Here is a 17,250-nt window from a genome sequence, read left to right on the forward strand (position 1 = left end):
CTTCCAGCATGTGGTTCGTTTACATGGCATTCCTGAGAATATTGTTTCTGACAGAGGTTCCCAGTTTGTCTCGAGGTTCTGGCGAGCCTTTTGTGGTAGGATGGGCATTGACCTATCTTTCTCCTCGGCCTTCCATCCTCAGACTAATGGCCAGACCGAACGAACCAATCAGACCTTGGAAACATATCTGAGATGTTTTGTTTCCGCTGACCAGGATGATTGGGTGTCATTTTTGCCGTTGGCTGAGTTCGCCCTTAATAATCGGGCCAGCTCGGCTACCTTGGTCTCTCCATTTTTCTGCAATTCTGGGTTCCATCCTCGTTTCTCTTCAGGACAGGTTGAGTCTTCGGACTGTCCTGGTGTGGATTCTGTGGTGGACAGGTTGCAGCAGATCTGGACTCAGGTAGTGGACAATTTGACCTTGTCCCAGGAGAAGGCTCAGCTTTTCGCTAATCGCAGACGCCGTGTGGGACCCCGACTTCGTGTTGGGGATTTGGTTTGGTTATCTTCTCGTCATATTCCTATGAAGGTTTCCTCTCCTAAATTTAAACCTCGTTTTATTGGTCCGTATAGGATTTCTGAGATTCTCAATCCGGTGTCTTTTCGTCTGACCCTCCCAGACTCCTTTTCCATACATAATGTATTCCATAGGTCGTTGTTGAGGAGATACGTGGCACCTATGGTTCCATCTGTGGAGCCTCCTGCCCCTGTTTTGGTGGAGGGGGAATTGGAGTATATTGTGGAGAAGATTTTGGATTCTCGTGTCTCTAGACGGAAACTCCAGTATCTGGTCAAATGGAAGGGTTATGCTCAGGAAGATAATTCCTGGGTTTTTGCCTCTGATGTCCATGCCCCAGATCTTGTTCGTGCCTTTCATGTGGCTCATCCTGGTCGGCCTGGGGGTTCTGGTGAGGGTTCGGTGACCCCTCCTCAAGGGGGGGGTACTGTTGTGAATTCTGTGGCTGAGTTCACTTCTGTGGTCACAAGTGGTATTGCAGTCTCTGGGCTTCCTCCCTCAGGTGTTTTGGTGAGCTCGTTGGCTGCCTTGCTATTTAGCTCCACCTGAGTCTGTCTTCCTTGCTCCTTGTCAATGTTCCAGTGTTGGATCTGAGCTACTGCATCTTTCCTTGGGCCTGCTGCTCTGCTAGATAAGTGCTTCTAGTTTGTTTTCTGTTTTTTTCTGTCCAGCTTGCTATTGTCTTTTGCTGGAAGCTCTGAGAAGCAGAGGGGTGCACCGCCGTGCTGTTAGTTCGGCACGGTGGGTCTTTTTGCCCCTTTGCGTGGTTTTCGTTTTAGGGTTTTTTGTAGACTGCATAGTTCTCTTTGCTATCCTCGCTCTGTCTAGAATATCGGGCCTCACTTTGCTGAATCTATTTCATTCCTACGTTTGTCTTTTCATCTTGCTAACAGTCATTATATGTGGGGGGCTGCCTATTCCTTTGGGGTATTTCTCTGAGGTAAGTCAGGCTTGTATTTCTATCTTCAGGCTAGTCAGCTCCTCAGGCAGTGCCGAGTTGCATAGGTAGTTGTTAGGCGCAATCCACTGCTGCTTATAGTTGTGTGAGGATAGATCAGGTACTGCAGTCTACAGAGATTCCACGTCTCAGAGCTCGTCCTATTGTTTTTGGTTATTGCCAGATCTCTGTATGTGCGCTGATTACTGCACGCTGTGTTGCCTGATTGCCAGCCATAACACCTTTGCTCCCCCTGGTGGCCAGAGTGTGAAGTGTAGTGTGTGACTGTGATACCTGGTCAGGTGAACTCCTTTAGTGCAATCAGATGTAACATCACTCCCCTTAGCGGCAGAGCGACATTACTGCATCTGACCAGGACTCTGGGGCGCTGCACTCCCCCCCCGGTTAAATCCAGTACTCCCGGACTGGGAAAAGAAGAACAGCAATACATGTTAGTAAAAGACATACAAAATTTTGAAATGCTATGAACAAGTAAATATAACAATGCTTCCCTTTGTGGGAGGTGAGGACACTTGAACGTTACAACCAGAAACATGTTTAAATATTTTAAATAACATTCTAATTTACTGACTATAAACAACTTCCATTACCCAGCCGGGTATTCTAGTAAGTGCAAATTTTTGAACAGTAATTTAACTTTTCTTTTAAGGGCGTATCGGCTGAACCCACTAAAGGCTTACTATAAAACGCTATGGTACAAATTTAACTTTTTCTTTATTTCTTTGACTTCACATATGCAGGACCGCCTAGCTACTCGTCTGGGCCTTCTGCATCTCTTCCTCTAGGTTCACAGTATGAGATCTATCAACCATCTCTCTATGGTTTTCAGGAGGACTCACTAACCCCTACGGGTTCACTTGATTGAAATTCGGCTGTCAACTCTTTCCTGTCGTCAATCTCTAATAGCATCATTAAACAGTTTCTATCACTTTCCAAATAACTACACACTATTCTCATGTAGAACATTATCACTTTTTAACTTTCTTAAGGCAACATTATACTTAAGTGCAACACGTGAACATTCCCTTTAAGAGGGAAAATCAGTCTTTTCTGAGGTAGTACAAATGATCAACAAGTCTGTCATAAACTTTAAGACCATAGAAACTTTCACGTCGTTATCAGGCACAGTTTCTTCGCAAAGTCTTCTTTCTTTGTAAAACCAGTAGAGAGCACCTTTAGGAAGATGCAAACTATTTACAGGAACAGTTTGTGAATCATTCACCATCCATGATTTGGTAGTCTCTTGAAACAATGATGAAACGTAAAACAATAGGGATCCCGGGTAAACAAAGGGATCCCTTTAAGGGTTAACCCTGAACGGGTTTAAGCAGCAAAAAAAAACAGGAAACAAACAGTTAACTATTTACATTTTTCAGGTTTCCGAGGTTTATTGGAGTTCTGGGGGTAGCACAGGTGGAGGTAGCCCAGCTGGACACTGGCGGCTACCAGGTGCTACATAGGGGGCTCCCTCACTCCAGATGGGGGTCTGATGGCTTTGCATATATCTTTTTTCATCAATGCGCAGCGTGGCACAGTCGGTGGCCACGATAATGTCAGTCACTAGAATGGGGTCAGTAGCTGTGGCAGGAGCAGTCGCTGGAGTGGGGTCGGTCACCGGGGCAGGGTTGTTCCTCATACCTGCTTCAGATGTGGTCCCTCCGGTGCTGATCTGCTCCGTCTCCGCTGGGGTCTGGAACGCAGGTTGCAGGGCCTTGTGCTGCGGCGTTGTCATCTCTGTTTGCAGCATCTCGCTTTTCAGAGGGGCCTTGCTTTCTGGCTTCGGAGCGCTGGAACTTCTTTCTTGCTCCGGACCAGACGAGGCTGCCGAGACGTCTGGTGAGGCTCCCGATGGAGGTCTTCTCTCACCCGGCCTCAGTGCTCAGCCGTGTCCGCAGGAGTTGGTCGCGGAGCTCTTCCACGCCGGCCTGCAGGAAGTCAGGGCCAACAGGTGATGCCTGGCCGCGGTGTCTCTCCAGGTGGCTGGGGGAGTTCTCTGATCCGACCCCACGCTCTGGTCCTGGGCGGCTGGCCATGGCATCTTCCACGTGGCTGCTGTCCTCTTTGTCCTTTTCCCGCTCTCTTCTTCTAGGGCGGTTTCGTTTTCTTTGTCTCCGCCCACCATTGAGGATCAGGAGGCGGATTTTTGCTGCTGACGGACACGTCCTCAAGGTATAGAGATATTTACACTGGGCGGTCATTGTTCTTCGCACTTCTCGGTTCGTTCACATCCACAACTCCACGCCCTTCTTCTTCTCCTGCACTCGTGGCGCTGTAATGGGATTGCGGAATTTTCTCTTTTTATACATCCTAAAATCTTGTTTGCTTTTGCGGCTGCTGATTGACATTGAGTATTGCTGCTCAGCTTACTTGTAACCAGAAAACCCAAGTCCTTCTCTTGATCTGTAGTCCTGAGTATACTCCCATTTAATGTATATGCAGCAATAGGATTACTCCGTCCTAGGTGCATTACTTTACATTTTTCTACATTATATCTCATTTGATAAGTGTTTGCCCATTCAGTCATCTTATTCATATCCTTTTGCAATATTGTAATGTCAAGGTCAGATTTTAATATCCTACATAGTTTGCTGTCATCAGCAAAGACTGACACATTACTCTCAATCCCATCCACAAGGTCATTAATAAAAAGGTTAAAAATAATCGGTCCTACCACAGATCCCTGTGGTACCCCACTGCTGATTATATCCCATTTGTAGAACGTACCATTTATTAACTAGGTTGTGCCAGATCAGGACTGGGCTTCCTGGCACTTTTTCCACTACCCCTACTAGTAACATTTACCCAGCTGCTTAATTCTCTTTCATGATCTTCCCCACCTCCAACATCCTCCGTATCACTGGCGCCAGCCAGCACAAGCCCAGTAAGCTCTAAACTCCTCTCCATGTTTGCAATGCTCCTGAGTGTTGTCAGCTACACATTTAAATGCATTACCTGGGCTTCCAAACATGTAACTCGCTTGCATTGAGGACAGACATATTCACCCTCATATGGCTGTTCAAGGAATGCACGCATCTCACAAGACACACACACCTGGTGGCATTGTCCATGGAGCACATAATCAATGGGGATAACCATACAGATAAAAGCAGAACAATAAACAAATGGAACTAGTAAGGAAACACCAAACTATGTTCCTGTATTTAACTATGAAATTGTGTTTGACTATGGACTTACCTGCAGCCTCAGACTTAAGAGCCCTCATGCTGCTCAGCTACTATCTCTTAGAGTGTCTGGAACTTGTAGTACACTCAGCAACACATCACAGGTGTTGTACCTTTTACTGTAGAAGTGGATGCGTCGGAGGTGGGGGTTGGGGGTGTGGTGTCCCAGGGTCTATCCCCTGGCCGATGGCTTCCATATGCTGCGTTTTCCAAAAAATAATCCTCGGCTGAGAAAATATGACGTGGTTATTAGGGAGCTTTTGGCATATAAGTTGGCGTTTGAGGAATGGCGACACTATTTGGGGGGGACAATCCATCTATCACTGTTGGCATGGACCACAAGAACCTATCATATCTTTACAATGCTAAACATCTTAACTAGAGATGAGCAAATATTTCAATCTTTGGTTCGGATTACAATTGCCGAATTTGCAATATTCACCTATTTGTCGAATATTCGCCAAACATAACCAAACGCCATTCAGGTCAATGAGAGGCAAAAACAAACGCATGCACAACACTTTAAAACAGCACAAATGCTGCCAAAACACATTAAATGAGGGACAGACACCAGGAAAGTGGCCTCAATTCACCCACAGTACAAATTTTAGCATGGAACTGCAGCAATCACACCAGGCATGAGGTATCGAGGTCTGGGAGAGCATTTACAGCTTTTGTAAGACGAGGTGGGTGTGGGATCAGTGTAGGCCCCCTTTGCTGGGAGCCATGACAACACATGCAACACCTCTACCAGCTTTCATGCTGAGCCACACTCAGGTAGCACAAATATCAATTTTGTAGACTACCATTGTCAGAAAAATTTCAGGACAGTAACAAGAGTAGTTGAGTCCAAGGAAGTGGAGGCCCGACAGTGTCGGAGGCTTACTGCAACGGGCAACATGTATGAAGGAGACCCAACCAGGAGTGTTCACATTTCCAAAAATTAGTGGCACACACCACCAAAGTGGAATCAATTTCACCACAGTAGAAATAGTATAATAGGGACCAACAGTTCTTCCACTACACCCAATACAGCAGATGTGCATCCAACCAGGACTGTTCACGTTTAAACAAATTCAGGCCTTACACCATAGAGGTGAGTAGAAATTGTAGGACAAATTATGGTGCCATTTTAACCCACTTGTGTGAAAATGTAAAATCTGGGGCTTAAACTCAATTTTGTTGGTAAATATGTAATTATTTTTTCTTCACTGCCCAATGGTATAAAATTATGTGACACACCTGGTGTCAATATGATCACTGCACCACTAGATGAATTCATTGAGAGGTGTCGCTTGTAAAATGGGATCAATTATGAGGGTTTCTGCTGTTCTGGCAAATCAGAAACAGGGAGTGGAGTTTAACCCCTTTACCACCAAGGGTGGTTTGCACGTTAATGACAGGGCCAATTTTTACAATTCTGACCACTGTCCCTTTATGAGGTTATAACTCCGAAAATGCTTCAACGGATCTTGGTGATTCTGACACTGTTTTCTCGTGACATATTGTACTTCATGTTAGTGGTACAATTTCTTCGATATAACTTGCATTTGTGTAAAAAACGGAAATTTCGCGAAAATTTTGGAAATTTTGTAATTTTCAAACTTTGAATTTTTAAGCCCTTAAAACAGAGAAATATGTCACGCAAAATAGTTAGGAAATAACATTTCCCACATGTCTACTTTATATCCGCACAATTTTGGAAGCAAAGGCAATGTCCCAACCGGACTCAGCATACCCAGTGGCCAAAGGCGGGAACAGCTACCTTCAGCCAGGCTGCTGTACACTGCTACTAAGGCGAAGCTGACCCGGCATTGGGGGCTATGACTAACCAAGGGGTGGAAGAGATGGAGGAAGTGCTGCGTGAAGTAGACCCCGTGCAGGCAGCCTGGGCAGATAATCGACAACAGCATCGACAGGTCGTGTGGGTTAATGGGAAACGTATGCAGGGACTAAGAGATTCCGGGGCAACTTTGACCCGTGTGAAGCCTAATCTCGTCCGGGACCGAGAAGACTGATCGGACAGTGGCAGTCCGTGTAGCAGGGGGAGCTATACATCGATTGCCCACTGCCAGGACTCATCTGAACTGGGGAGTCGGGGATGGCCTTGTTGAGGTCGGCTTGATGGAGGATTTGCCTGCAGACGTCTTGCTGGGAAATGACTTTGGGCCCATGTTGTCTGCCTTCTCGGTTGCCCCTCTGGCTGAGACATATCCTGTGACCACCCAGAGACAAGCTCGAGCTGCGGAGGCGGAATGACACTCAGAGGAGGCACAGGTAAGACATCCCAGCCCTACAATAAGAATACAGATAATAAATGGGAAATGTTTAAGCACATCCTAAATAGGCAGTGTAAGCGGTTTATACCTTGTGGGAAAAAAAGGACTAGAAATAAGAAAAACCCAATGTGGCTAAACAAAGAAGTAAGACAGGCAATTAACAGTAAAAAGAAAGCATTTGCACTACTAAAGCAGGATGGCACCATTGAAGCTCTAAAAAACTATAGGGAAAAAAATACTTTATCTAAAAAACTAATTAAAGATGCCAAAAAGGAAACAGAGAAGCACATTGCTAAGGAGAGTAAAACTAATCCCAAACTGTTCTTCAACTATATCAATAGTAAAAGAATAAAAACTGAAAATGTAGGCCCCTTAAAAAATAGTGAGGAAAGAATGGTTGTAGATGACGAGGAAAAAGCTAACATATTAAACACCTTCTTCTCCACGGTATTCACGGTGGAAAATGAAATGCTAGGTGAAGTCCCAAGAAACAATGAAAACCCTATAGTAAGGGTCACCAATCTAACCCAAGAAGAGGTGCGAAACCGGCTAAATAAGATTAAAATAGATAAATCTCCGGGTCCGGATGGCATACACCCACGAGTACTAAGAGAACTAAGTAATGTAATAGATAAACCATTATTTCTTATTTTTAGGGACTCTATAGCGACAGGGTCTGTTCCGCAGGACTGGCGCATAGCAAATGTGGTGCCAATATTCAAAAAGGGCTCTAAAAGTGAACCTGGAAATTATAGGCCAGTAAGTCTAACCTCTATTGTTGGTAAAATATTTGAAGGGTTTCTGAGGGATGTTATTCTGGATTATCTCAATGAGAATAACTGTTTAACTCCATATCAGCATGGGTTTATGAGAAATCGCTCCTGTCAAACCAATCTAATCAGTTTTTATGAAGAGGTAAGCTATAGGCTGGACCACGGTGAGTCATTGGACGTGGTATATCTCGATTTTTCCAAAGCGTTTGATACCGTGCCGCACAAGAGGTTGGTACACAAAATGAGAATGCTTGGTCTGGGGGAAAATGTGTGTAAATGGGTTAGTAACTGGCTTAGTGATAGAAAGCAGAGGGTGGTTATAAATGGTATAGTCTCTAACTGGGTCGCTGTGACCAGTGGGGTACCGCAGGGGTCAGTATTGGGACCTGTTCTCTTCAACATATTCATTAATGATCTGGTAGAAGGTTTACACAGTAAAATATCGATATTTGCAGATGATACAAAACTATGTAAAGCAGTTAATACAAGAGAAGATAGTATTCTGCTACAGATGGATCTGGATAAGTTGGAAACTTGGGCTGAAAGGTCGCAGATGAGGTTTAACAATGATAAATGTAAGGTTATACACATGGGAAAAGGGAATCAATATCACCATTACACACTGAACGGGAAACCACTGGGTAAATCTGACAGGGAGAAGGACTTGGGGATCCTAGTTAATGATAAACTTACCTGGAGCAGCCAGTGCCAGGCAGCAGCTGCCAAGGCAAACAGGATCATGGGGTGCATTAAAAGAAGTCTGGATACACATGATGAGAGCATTATACTGCCTCTGTACAAATCCCTAGTTAGACCGCACATGGAGTACTGTGTCCAGTTTTGGGCACCGATGCTCAGGAAGGATATAATGGAACTAGAGAGAGTACAAAGGAGGGCAACAAAATTAATAAAGGGGATGGGAGAACTACAATACCCAGATAGATTAGCGAAATTAGGATTATTTAGTCTAGAAAAAAGACGACTGAGGGGCGATCTAATAACCATGTATAAGTATATAAGGGGACAATACAAATAGCTCGCTGAGGATCTGTTTATACCAAGGAAGGTGACGGGCACAAGGGGGCATTCTTTGCGTCTGGAGGAGAGAAGGTTTTTCCACCTCATAGAAGAGGATTCTTTACTGTTAGGGCAGTGAGAATCTGGAATTGCTTGCCTGAGGAGGTGGTGATGGCGAACTCAGTCGAGGGGTTCAAGAGAGGCCTGGATGTCTTCCTGGAGCAGAACAATATTGTATCATACAATTATTAGGTTCTGTAGAAGGACGTAGATCTGGGTATTTATTATGATGGAATATAGGCTGAACTGGATGGACAAATGTCTTTTTTCGGCCTTACTAACTATGTTACTATGTTACACGTATCCCCATAGCCAGACACATTTCTTGGGCCACCCGAGATGAATTTAAGATGGAGTTACTTGAGAATCCTTCATTGGAGGGATATCGTGGGAAGGCACGGGAGGGGAGAGGGGTACTGGAAGGGGAACAGTTTGTATGGAAGCAGGGACTCCTCTACCGGATCACAGAGCAGCACCACACAGGGACGAGCCCCACTATAAAACGAGAGCTGGTAGTTCCCAAGAAGTATAGGCAGGAGTTACTGCGAATCTCTCATGACATACCCTTGGCCGGGCACTTCGGCGTCAGTCGCACAAGGCATTGTCTGACACAAAACTTCTTTTGGCCGGGGGTAACCTATGATGTTCTTCAGTACTGCCAGACCTGTGACAGTTGCCAGCGCATTGGCAAGAGGGGAGATCGATGCAAGGCCAAATTACGCCCCCTCCCCATTGTGGAGGAACTATTTAGCCGAGTAGCGGTCGATCTGATAGGGCCGTTAGCCAAACCCAGGCCCTCAGGGAAAAGGTATAGACAATGGTAGATTATGCCACACGGTATCTAGAGGCGGTTGCATTACCTAACATACTGGCAGAGACGGTGGCGGCCGCCCTGCTCCAGGTTTTCTCACGGGTTGGATTTCCTCGGGAGATTAACTCGGACCAGGGTACCCAGTTTACAGCAGAGGTGACCAACCAACTGTGGAAGCTGTGCGGCGTAAAGTCCATTCGAAGCGCCCCGTACCACCCGCAAACCAATGGGTTGTGTGAATGCTTTAACGGGACGTTAAAACAACTCATTGGGACTTTTTCCAGGACCTACAGGGACTGGGAGAAATTCTTGTCACACCTCCTGTTTGCCTATCGGGAGGTGCCCCAAGAATCCACGGGGTTCTCCCCTTTCGAGCTGGTAAACGGGAGACGGGTAAGAGGACCCCTAGACTTAGTGCTAGAACACTGGGAAGGGGAGGGCCTCATAGAAGGGGTACCTATTGTACCCTATGTGCTGGAATTTCGGGACCGCCTACAGGAGCTGACCCAGGCTGTATGTGAGACCATGCAGGTGACCCAGGGGCGCCGCACGTATGGTACGATCGGAGGGCCAGAGAGCGCACCTTGGAAATACGACAGAAGGTCCTGGTGTTAGAGCCCACTAGGCAGAACAAGTTCCAAGCTGCATAGCAGGGGCCCTATCAGGTAGTGGAGAAAATAGCCGACACAACCTATAATGTTGCCGATTGTGACGACCCCAGGCTTATCCACATGTTCCATGTGAATATGCTGAAGCCCTACCGGGAGCGCCCTGAAGAGGTAGGATTTAGCCGTGCACCTGAAGCAGAGGATTTAGCCGGGCTTCCCTTGCCGGATGTCTTAGGGGAAAGGACTCAGTCTAAAACATGGGACCAGGTACACTTGGGTGAAGACCTAGGCCCCCGGGAGAGACAGCAGGCGGAGGAGTTGTTGAGGCAGAGACAGAGGATGTTTTCAGGGAGACCAGGGTACACTCGCCTGGCACAACACAAGGTTGAGACCCAGGATCAGACCCCCTGCGACATAACCCCTTCCGCGTACCTCAGTCTGTACGAGAGGGGATGCGACAAGTGTTACAAGAGATGTTGCGTTTAGGGGTCATTGAAGAGTCAGATAGTCCCTGGGCATCCCCCGTAGTGTTAGTGCTCAAAAAGGATGGGACTACACGGTTTTGTGTAGACCATCGTAAGCTCAATGAGAAAACAGTGACGGATGCATATCCCATGCCGCGTGTGGATGAGATGTTAGACTGGCTAGCGGGGGCAAAGTATTTGACCACCATCGATCTATGCAAAGGCTACTGGCAGATCCCCCTTAGTCCTGACGCTATTCCCAAGTCGGCATTTGTCACCCCGTTCGGCTTATTCCAGTTTCGAGTTATGCCATTCGGGATGAAGAATGCCCTGGCGACCTTCCGGAGGCTGGTTGGCCGGCTTCTGGATGGCCTCCAGGGCTATGCTTGTGCCTACCTGGATGACATCGCCATCTACAGTGCGACATGGGAAGAACATCTAAATCACCTAGAGACAGTATTGGACAGGATCCACAAGGCCGGAATCACCCTGAACCCAAACAAGTGTCACGTGGGCAAAGCAGAGGTTCAGTATTTAGGGCATTGGGTGGGAAGTGGGAAATTGCGACCAGAACCAGCCAAGATTGAGGCCATAGCCAAATGACCCACCCCACGCACTAAAACCCAGGTCATGGCTTTTGTAGGGACAGCGGGGAATTACAGGAAATTCATTCCCAATTACCGCGCATAGCCAAGCCCCTCACTGATCTGACCCGAAAGAACCAACTACACCAGGTAACCTGGACCCCAGAGTGTGAGGAAGCCTTCCGCCAACTAAAGGACACCCTCACCAATACCCCTGTATTGGCCGCACCTGATCCAACTAAACATTTCCTTGTTCACACAGATGCTTCTATGTTTGGATTGGGGGCAGTACTGAGCCAAGTCAGGCCAGACGGCCAAGAACACTCGGTAGCTTACCCGAGTCGGAAACTACTGCCCCGTGAAGTAAGCTATGCGGCCATCGAGAAGGAGTGCCTGATGGTAGTATGGGCACTCAAAAAGTTGCAACCATATTTGTATGGACGACAGTTTTCCCTCCTAATGGACCATAATCCCCTAGTCTGGCTTAATCGGGTCTCCGGAGACAACACCAGATTGCTGCGGTGGAGTTTAGCCCTACAACCTCTGGACTTCACCATCCACTAAAGACCCGGCATACAAAACGGTAACGCCGATGGACTAAGTCGACAAACAGAACTTGTACCAACCCCATAAACTTCGGTCATCCCCCAAACCGATCCGTTCAGCATCAGACTGTGTATGCCGATCGCGTCGCTGAAAAGGGGAGCCGTGTTACGGAACCACTCAGCACCCAGAATATGTTGTGCAGTTATATGTATGTATAATAGGTTCCATGTGAGATGCATGTCCCTAATGCATCAGCCCACAGGCTGCGCCCCTGGGCAGAGGGAACACGATATTCCCCTTTTGTCCGCCCCCCACCTTTGTAATTCCCACAGTAAATATCGTCAGGTTCCGGCCACCTGCGGCTATTGTAATGTATGTCTGGCCTGCCGCTTTTCTATTGGCCTGCCCTCTGTATCTGTGTGATATATTCTGTGTCCTGTGAGTAATGTGTTGTCAGACTGGAAATACGTGGAGAAGCAGTGATCTTTTATATGTGCCCATGTAACCAAGCAATTCCAGCCAGCGTCCTTCATTCAGACTCCAGCCAAAGCAGAGTGGACCTCCTGAAAAACGGGGTGGTACTGAAAGAGGTACTCCAGCTTGGTAGACCCTGTTACAGACTTTTCCAAGCTAAATTGGGCTGGAATTGAGATCGGACACCATGTCGCGTTTGGCGAGCCCCTTATGTGCCTAAACAGTGGAAACCCCCACAAGTGACCCCATTTTGGAAACTGGACCCCCTAAGGAACTTATCGAGGTGTGTGGTGAGAATTTTGAACCCCCAAGTGCTTCACTAAAGTTTATAATGCCCAGGCGTGAAAATAAAAAATCCTATTTTTTCCCACAAAAATGATATTTTAGTCTCCAATTTTTAATTTTCCCAAGGGTAGCAGCACAAATTGGACATCAAAAGTTGTTGCCAAAATTGTCCTGATTACGCTGGTACCGCATATGTGGGAAAAAACTGTTTAGGCACACGTTTGGGCTCGAAAGGGAAGTAGTGACGTTTTGGAATGCAGACTTTGATGGAATGGTCTGCAGTCGTCACGTTCTGTTTGCAGAGCCCCTGATGTGCCTACACAGTAAAAAAAAAAAAAACACAAGTGACATCATTTTGGAACCTAGACCCCAAAGGAACTTATCTAGATGTGCCCTCTTTTTGGAACTAATGTACTGTTTCCTGTAAAGTAAATTAGTAGTGCATGGAGGTAGGTACAATTTGAAGCATTCCTTCATACACAGACCAGGTTTGTCAGGGCAGGTGTTGCATTGATAAATGGGGTCCTTGCGTATTCCCTTTTGTAACACACTCGGTACCTTTTTTGCGGCTTACCTTACCAAGATTGCCTTGTGCAGGCATGTACTATGGAGGACAGAGAATGAACTTCAATCCAATATTGCAGCCAGCATGCAGCCAGCGGGTAAGGAAAGGGTGAATCAAAAACCCCAAAACCCCGCCTCCATGGCTGAAGATTGTTCCCTCCAAATCCAGGTGACAGTGTCCCTTTAACTACTACCTCCTGGAAATGAAGGTACGACATATCAGTGTGGCGTGCACATCGTGACAGCAGTAAAGCGTTGAGCATTGCCATTTGTACAATGTGCACAGCCAGCTTTTTCTACCACATCTTGGCCTTTCTCAAAGCACTGTACGGTTGGAGGAGTTGATCAGAGAGATTAACGCCCCCATGCTTTTGTTGTACCCCAGTACACAGTCCGGTTTGCTGACCTGTGTAGAGGTACCCCGTACAGTGCTGAGGGCACTGCCATCACCATGTATGGTGGTCAAGAGAAGGACATCCCTCGTCATTGTACTTGACCATCAGCAGGTGGTCGCTACATTGGGCTCTGCTCTCACCTTTTCTGAGCATCTGCCCAAGTAGCGTCTTCGGGAGGCCTGATTTTTGTGGACAGTACCGCAGGCTGCGGTGCGTCACGCAGAGAGGGATTTGTAGAGTGGGACGCTGGTATAAAAGTTATCGGTGTAGAGGTGATAACCTTTATCCAGCAGTGGATGCACCAAATCCCACACAATCTTCCCACTCACTCCCAGGACAGGACGACACTCAGGGGGTTCAATCTTGGTGTCCTTCCCTTCGTACACTCTAAACCTGTGGATGTACCCTGAGGTACTCTCACACAGCTTGTAGAGTTTGATTCCATACCTGGCCCTCTTGCTGGGCAGGTACTGGCAGAATCCGAGCCTTCCCTCAAAATGGACTAAGGACTCATCCACGCAGATTTCCCTTTTGGGCACGTACATTTCAGAAAACTTTTTGTTGAAGTGTTCAATGACCGGCCAAACTTTGTACAGACGGTCAAAGTTGGGGTCATCTCGTGCGGGACACTGTGCATTATCGGAATAATGCAGGAACTTGTGGATGGCCTCAAAACGCTTCCAAACCATTACCATTCGGAACACTGGAGTGTTATATAAAATATCTACACTCCAATATTGCCAAATTTCTGGCTTCTTCACGATCCCCATGTGGAGGACCAGGCCCCAAAACTGCATAATTTCAACTGCATCTACAGGAGACCAGTTGGAAAATGATGAACCAGGGTTTTGCTCCAAAAATTGTTGAGCATACAAATTAGTTTGCTCCATCATAAGGTTAATAAAATCCTCAGAGAAAAAGACTTTGAAAAAGTCTGTTTCTGTGAGGCCGGCGGTGTCAAACTTGATTCCCGATTCTGCCACAAAATCAAGAATCATTGGCTTGTATTTTTCAGGGGGCAAGGTCCATATGGGGTCTGCAGTGGGGAGCGCTGGTTCAGGAATGGAGGGCGCTGCCTCATCTTCTGTCCTGGGGCGTCTGAGTGCCGGTTCCGCAGGACTCGAGGAGGAATCAGAAAAGTAAAGTGGGATCCTCTCCCTTGCTATCAGTGTTGAAGGCAAGGAAAGAATGTCTCCTCCAATGAATAGCGCTGTTGAGACGAGCGGGACATTTGTGTGTGAATATGGTGCTTGGGTATACTTTATTGATAACTGTATGTCTATGTGTGGGGGGATAGTGATTGGTGCTAGCTATTATCTGACAAGAACACGCTAAAAAGAAAAAAAAGCAAATGGGGAGAAAAAAAAATACCTGTGAAAAGAAAAGTCTAAAACAGCAGGTCCTAGCTCTGATGTGAACTGCGCCACTTATCAAAATTCGGCAGCTGCTGGATGTGTGCACGGAGATGGCAAAAATAAGTGTCTAAAACAGCAGTCCCAGCTCTGATAAGTGAACTGTTTCACTTCAAAGTTTGGCGGCTTCTTGATGTGCGCTCAGGGGTCAGGCAAGGGGGGGGGGCTGAAAAAAAAAAAAAAAAAAAAAGGGAAAACAGCAGGCACAAGCTCTGATAAGTGAACTATCACTTATCAAAGTTTGGCAGCTGCGGGATATGTCAAAATGTACAGTCGTAGTCAGGTGGCGCAAAGGGGGGTGAAAAAAAGGAAAACGGCAGGCACAAACTGATAAGTGAACTACATCACTTAAATGTGCGCACAGAGGCGGCGCAAATGGGGGTGGATGTGGGGGTTGATGAAGTGGCATTGGGCAGGGATCAAGGATAAAACTTACGCTTTAGTTGTCTTCTTTCTTTAGCAGGGATTGTGGTGCTACAGGCTGCAGTGGCACCACCATACCCAGCACAGCAGGGAGATCCAGAAGTATGACCGCTCTGTAGGAATCCCCAGCTACAGTGAGGACCCCTGCAGAGCAGACATACACAGGTCAGGCAGGTGACAGACAGGTCACAGAGCGGTCATACTGCTGCTGTGACATGTCACATGTCATTGGTGTGATCGACCATAACATCAATCCCGCCAGAGCTTTCCTGGTCACCCTGGCAAATGCTGGTGACCTGCCTAGGATCGGAGCTGTTAGCTCCAATCCCAGGCAGGACACAGAGCGGTCACAGCGACGATGACATCGATCACGCCAATCAGCTCCTGCAGTCCCTGCTGGGCCTGTCCCAAGTTCTATCCTAGAATCGGTGCTATTAGAGCACTGATCCAGGCAGGTTCCATTGGCACGATCGATGCAATAGCGCCAATCCGGGGGGTTTTCGCCAATGCCTGGCACTGCCAGGCACCGGACCTAGGATCGAGTACATCGGTACTCGATCCTAGCCTGTGACCTCATTGTTTCAGCCACTCCAATTGGCTGAAACAATGAGAATGGCTGTGATTGGCTGTTCAGAATTGAACAGCCAATCACAGCGATTTGGAGGCCGGGTGGTCAGTGACAGTGCCCTGGATACTGACACCATCTTCCCTAAGGTAAGATGGCGTCGGAATTTTAATGCTTTCACCGCGACTTAAGTCGCGGTATCGCATTAAAGGGCATGATGTACTATCTCGTCCAGGGTCAGATAGGCCCAGGTCTCCTCGACGGGATAGTACGTCTAAGGTCAGAGAGGGGTTAAAAAAAAAAAAGTTCACATGTTGGGTTTCTGTTCTGGCACCTCAGGGGCTCTGCCAATGTGACATGGCACCCTCAATCCATTCCAGCAACATTTGAACTCCAGATATGGCGCATCGTCCCTTCTGAGCTTTGCCTCAAAAGCAGTATTCCCACACATGTGGTTGCATCTGCGTACTCAGAAGAAATTGCAAAACAAATTGTATGGTGCAATTTCTTCTGTTACCCTTTTTTTTTTTGTGGCGAAAATGTGATTTATTTTTTTTTTTAATTTCCACGGCTCAGTGTTACAAACTTCTGTTAAGCACCTGGGAGGTTCAAGGTGCTCACCACACATATAGATAAGTTCTTTGAGGGGCCTAAGTTTCCAAAATGAGGTCATTTGTGGGGGGTTTCCATTGTTTAGGCACATCAGGGTCTCTCTAAATGGGACATGTCCGCTAATGTTTCCAGGAAACTTTACATTCAAGAAGATGCCCCTTTCCTTTCGAGCTCTGCTGTGCGCCCAAGCAATGGTTCTCCCCCCACATATGGGGTATTGGCATGCTCAGGAGAAATTGTACAACAAGTTTTCTGGTCCATTTTTTCCCAAAATTCCATTAACTCCTGTGAAGCACATGAAGAGTTAATAAGTTTCTGGAATGTGGTTTTGAGCACCTTGAGGGGTGCAGTTTAGAACGGTGTTACTTTTGGGTATCTCCTAACATATAGATCCCTCAAAGTCACTTCAAATATGAGGTGGTCCTTAAAAAAAAAATGGATCTGCAAATTTTGTTGTAAAAATGAGAAATCGCTGGTCAACTTTTAACCCTTAACTTCTAAAAAAAAAAATTTTGTTGACATGTGGGAAATATTATTTATTAACTATTTTGTGTGCCATCTCTCTCTCTGATTTAAGGGTGTAAAAATATTTGAAAATTGCTAAAATTTTCCAAATTTTTGCCAAATTTCTATTTTTGTCACAAATAAACGCAAGTTATATCGAAGAAATTACACCAGGATGGTGAAGTACAATATGTCATGAAAAAAAAAAAAAAAAAAA

This window comes from Ranitomeya imitator, chromosome 1 (genome assembly GCF_032444005.1).
Source record: "Ranitomeya imitator isolate aRanImi1 chromosome 1, aRanImi1.pri, whole genome shotgun sequence".
Taxonomy (NCBI): Eukaryota; Metazoa; Chordata; class Amphibia; order Anura; family Dendrobatidae; genus Ranitomeya; species Ranitomeya imitator.